Source organism: Pararge aegeria, chromosome 25 (genome assembly GCF_905163445.1).
Source record: "Pararge aegeria chromosome 25, ilParAegt1.1, whole genome shotgun sequence".
NCBI lineage: Eukaryota > Metazoa > Arthropoda > Insecta > Lepidoptera > Nymphalidae > Pararge > Pararge aegeria.
The window spans coordinates 7,940,277-7,946,649 of NC_053204.1; positions in this window are offsets into that span (position 1 = coordinate 7,940,277).

Here is a 6,373-nt window from a genome sequence, read left to right on the forward strand (position 1 = left end):
GAGATTGTACCTATACTCTTTGGACCCAGCCCATACACAGTAATAATATGAGTTAATAATAGGCCCCCTAAATCTTTGATAAACCTTTATTAGATCATTAATTCATTAAAACTAGTATAAATATTTTTAATGAAACTTTGCCGGGTTATTTTTTAATATTTTTTGCATAAATAAATTTGGTTTCATAAAATAAATATGAATTTCTGACTGGTTTAAATTGTTTTTTGATATACAAAAAACTCCATAAAAACTGGGTAATTTTTATTCGAATATTGAAATACACTTGCATGAAAAAAAAACGTCCACTTGCTTATTTATAACCGAAATAATCAACCGATCATAAAATCACTCATACACGTCACGCTTTATGACTGTAATTAATAATTATGTATATAATAAGCTACAATACTTTACGCTATTGTTACAAGATCAATGTTACTGGAAGACAAATCGTATGGCATATAATATTTTTTAGTACATTATTTTTAATACAAATGCACCGATATGTACGTAAACTACCAAACTATTGAGGAAAAAACTACGGGAGTCCAATACAAAATATTAGGAAAATAGAACTTTTTATCATCTAACTAGAAAACTTTTCAGAAATATTCAGAATCCTTTTCAAAAAACGAACATTATAGCCCGAGAACCTCTGAGAAGTTTTTAAAAGCTACTTTTTAAACGGATTATTTTTAATACGACACCTCTCTACCTAATAATATAATAGAAACGTAAACCAGTCCGCCAGTGCGTAGTAGATTGTAGCTTATATACTTTTTGAATAAAATAACCTATATTTAACTGATGGCCTACAAAATAAAAGTTTATTTGTCTTTGTTTGAGCTATTGTCATTTATTGAAAGGCACGTATAATATGTAGATAGAGTAATCATTTAAAATTTGAAAATAATAATTTATATTCATATTAAATCAAAATAATGAATTGTTGAGAATGTTTTTCTTCGCCATTTAAAAAACTTTTTATTTATTTTCCAGCATGATTTGTGTAACCAAATTGTATGAATGAAAACTGATGTTATTTTTTGTTTTTAAAACCATAAATGGTAGAGTTACCTTGCTTACTTGATAGCTTGAAACTGCTATCAGGTATCCCACTCCTTCAAACTTCCCAGCAGTTCTAGGGCTGTTATAATTAATTACACATACATTAGATTGAAAAATTGAAACAATAGTGCAAGACATATTGAAAAAACTTCGTTTAGGGTGGCACGAATCACGATACAAGAAATATTTACAATTAGATGAATATAGCATATTATCGTTCATTCCAATCCAATTAATAGATGCATTACGTGATTACTCCCTAGGTTTTTTGGGATTTTGTTTATAAACAATAACTATAAAGAATTAAGGAAATCTTTATAGTTCAATAGGTAAAGTGTGAAAATATATTTTCTTGTATAATTTCTGTAGTAAAACGAACTATGTTTGTGTATCAATGTATTTTTAAATATATTAATAAATAGTATTGTTATATCGTTTTTGTCTGTAGTTCAGTTTTTAAAATAGGATTCAAGTCTTTTAGACGTTGATTTTCAACTTTAGATTGGCAGACAGACAAAGTTATCCCAATTTGCAGTTTTAAAACATTCGTACACCATACAGATTTAACACTGACTTAGATTAAAGTATTAAATGTGAGCTGTATATCTTGTGAAAGTTAAATGTAAGCGTAGGTATGCGTAGGCAACTCTACGTCGTTAAGTCACAAAAATTATAAAAGTCAACATTATATCACGTGACGTAAAGTTCACACATTAATACTTTCATTCGAGTCGGGGATGTTTTCAGTCGATATTAGTAGCATTAGTATAGTGCAGCCTATACGGGGTTGTCATTGTTCTCGAAATTGGACTAGAATCGATATACGCATCACGCATAAATGTTTCGAAAAATTCAAGTATATATATAAAAAATACATGAAACGCTTTATAACTCGGCAAAAACATAGCCATATTATATACAGCACAAGCTAGTTAGAAGATGAAGGACTATATAACTAACTTAGGCTACATTCAACGCTTTTTTTGATATTGAGTGCACATGACCGTTTCTACGAATGGCCGATTTAATATCAGTTGAGTTTTTGTATTAGAAATAATCTGTGACCTACGCAAAAAGATTATTTATGTCAACAAAATTTAAGACTATTTACTTGTAAGAGGAAAGGGAGGTTACTACATTGTAATAATAAAATAATAAATAAATAAATATACTAAGACAATACACACATAGCCATCTAGCCCCAAAGTAAGTGTAGCTTGTGTTAGAGGTACTAAGATGACTGATGATGAATATTTTTATGAATAATGTACATAAATACTTAGAATATACATATAAACACCCAGACAATGAAAATTTAATTACATAAATTATTAAAAGTTTATTCTTTTGTTCTTTCAACCACCTTTAGCAGCACTCGGCACAGTAATGAAATCGGTCGTTCGTAAAATCAACCATATGAGACACCCTATAAGACAAACCACTTAAAAATTATATATAAACTTACGAATAAACGATGGCTATAAGTATAACATGTCACATATAATTATTAAACATAAAAGTGTTCTATTTTTTTGGCATACTCAATACCTAAAAACTTTTAAATACAAGTAGATTTAATCTGTCCTCGTTTTATTATTTAAAATAATTTAAGAATAAAGTAAAAAAAAAAGTATTTTTTCATTCTTAGAATCGAGGCTCCGATCCTAAAAAAAAATTATATCAAATGCCAAGGGCCGCTGGACACACACAGCTTTATACAGTGGAAAGTGTAATTCAACAATATACGTGTGTTAATGTAATTTTTTTTTATGTTTTTTATTATACTACAAGTTAGCCTTTGACTGCAATCTCACCTGGTAGTAAGTGATGAGACATTCTAAGAAGGTAGCGGGCTAATCTATTAGGAAGTATGACAGTTATATTAAACCCATATCCCCAATCAGTTTCTATGCGACACCGTACCGGTAGGGTTGTAACAAGCTACGGCAGAAGCTTGCCCAAGCTAGAACAGAGAAAATTCAGAAATTTTAAATTCCCCTGCCGGACACCAAACTCGGGATCTCTAACTTAAACCAAAGCTCTCACCGCTCCTCCTCAAAAACATTATATAGGAAGGATTTTTAAATTCACGTTTTATTTGAAGTCCAATTCATTATTCCGAATATTTGAGCACAAATTTTTAAATGTGCTTGCATCTATGATCGTTGCGGCAAGTCGTGATACCAGTTCGGTTCCGTTTGAAAGCGTACTCAAAATTCTCATTTTTACAGTAAACTTAAATATTAATGTGGTCTGTTTAAAAAATATCCCAAAAAAATAGCACACTTTGTAAATTTAACTTATTAATTACTTAAAACGATATGTAAGAGTAATTGATGAGTATTAGATACATTTCAAACAAACTGGAAGCCTTTACTTATGAAAGCGTTAACACACAACATCTTAACTAGCAAAACTTGGACACTAGTGCTGTAGACACACAACTTAATTCACTTATCGATATCGATATTTTATTATAAATAAATCTTTGATTAAATTATTGTTATAGACAAACAACTTGAATAATGTCATAGTCTATGCAGTGGCTCATTTAGGACTTAGAACTGGGACAACATGCCTTCCCACTGCATCGAATTATATTCAAGGTATTTGCTAGGAAATGTACACTAATTTATTAATGGAATGAAATTATATCTAAGACAGTTACTCTACTTTTAAATTAGAAGTTGTAAGAGGGATTTTAATTATGAGACAATATTTAAGGTAAAAGGTTTGACAATATCGCATAACTGTATCTCACTTTGATGATGCGTTCATGAGATGGGCACTAGGTTTCTTTAATTTCTTTATGGCATAACTTTGCTGTTAAGGTGTTAAATAACCACAGCTAAAGCTTTAACAAAAAAACTTTCTGACAAACAGGAAATAAGAAAGTATTTCAATAATAATGCAATATTTTAAATTATTAAGTTAAATACTTAACTAAAATATCATATATTTTAGGGTCATGTCCTCTAATATGTAACTTTATGCAACCTTAATATTTTTGTAAAATTCATCTCATGCAAAAATAAAGAATATGCTTAAAATATACAATCTCTAAAAGTGGAAAATATATTACAAAAGTTTTCTATTATTTATAGGCATATAATTTCTCTTTTCCGTGTAACCTATTATACATTATACTTAATCTTACTACTAAAAATTACAGTAAAATTATAGAAAAAAAATTGTGCGATATTTGTGATGCAGGTACATAGACACAAATAAGATATTTATTTGAGAATTTATTAAAGGGCTTAAACCAAATTGTATTAAAATTGTATGGTTAAATAAAAAACAGCAAATCACTTTATTCGCAAATTGCAAATTAGCTTTTTGCAAATTTAGTAAACTGTATTCCAACCATTATCATTACAAAAGTATTTCTTCATTTAATCCTAATATTGAGTAGTAGCTGTAGTTAACAGCTCACGATAAATTAATAAAATAACCTATTCGTAAAGATTAAATAGTTACTAGATTAATAAAAGTACACTAGCTAGTCCAAGTTTTGCGCACATTACAACATCAAAATCTGCCATTAATGTCGTCACGACGGGCGTTCAATAAAAAAGTACTTATTGCTTGTACACGTAATATCTTCATTATGTCCGCTTTACCGCAAACAATTTAAAAATAAATTATATTATTCACTCCTCCCATATAGCTACATATAAACTTCCATATTATAATATAATAATTACACGTAAATGATTGTCCATAAATTAGTTTATTATCATCTGATATGTTATGATTAGTCAACGACGAGATTAAATAATTGTAATGAATATGGAAAATCATACATTTTTCCCATTTTCATCTTTCTTTCCAATAATAGTGAAATCCAACACACAGTCTAGCCTACAGGATAAATGGGGGATTAAATACTTTTTTTTACACAAGTTTCAACCTTCAACAACATTATTAAACAATTACATTTTTATCATATACTTACCAATTCATTGACCACTAGCTTAAATAAACATTTTGATGTGATCATTCTAGAGTACATCTGCATAAATATCTTATTCTTATGTTTTCAGTGTATTTATATACATTTTCAAACACCATCAACAATTCCGAGTAACTTTTGTACATCGATACAATATTATCGACACCATACAACACTATAGTGGCCACATTGCTTAGATATAATATTAAAATGGAAATTATTTCAAACTACTCGCGATAGCAAATTAATCAAAGCCAAAGCACTCATCTTCACAATTCCAATAACGATTGAACTCATGGTAAAGTATCCTTATTTATCAGCTCATTAGAAATGAAAATAATTAAATTAAATGCTTTAAACAAAAGGTGTTATTAACATAAAACATAAATGCATTTTTTTTTATTTTTGTATTCTTAGACAAATACATAGTTTTCTTCACTGTTTACCGAACGAGTTAAGACATTCTGGTGAAGCAGTGCCTAGTAAACTAACATAAAATACAAATAACCACGAGTTCACCCATTTATGTATCATAATCAATATCACTCACGACAGTTTTTAAAACTTAAACACTCATCTTACTAAGCACTCATTTCACATACATACAAATGCATAGATGATAATATTAATAGACAACAATTAATCATCGACAAGTTTATTTTACACATAAATAAGCGTAAAGCGTAGGTTCACGCGAATTCGCAAGAATATCTTTTAGACGATAAACCTTATTGATGCAGAAACGCAATGTGATTATATTCACACAAGTTATGCGATATCATATCGTATCGACATTCGTTTCATAAGCACGCTTATTTGAGTTCTATTAGGACGATGACTAAAATATCAAGCAAATATCAATTAAAAAGTCGCGATTCGTCTAAAATTACATAATAATTTGGTTTAATATGTTGGGCATGCCGCACTTGCGCACCATCAGACATTTATTTATAATCATAAATATGGAATTATTAATATATATTTAAACACTTGCCATTACATATACTTATTATTAATTTCCATATAATAGGTAGTATTAATTAATCATGATCTCAACTCATGCAGGGCTAGCACAGGCAGTAGATAAAATTTATAACCCCTGACAGGGGTAACAAGAACGTGGAATAGGAGAAGTGTATCCCCGTCCATTACACATATATAAATTGGATATTTTTTCAACATGTGCCCGGTGCACAAGAGTTGAGCTGATCAGAAGATAAATTTTTATCCTTTCCCCGGGGATATAAATGGCTCCGTCCTATGCTAGCCATGCTAAAGGTGTAGTGTAAGTCCGCACTTTACTATCAATAGGTAGTACTAAGTACATAATTGGTGTACCACTTTCACTCA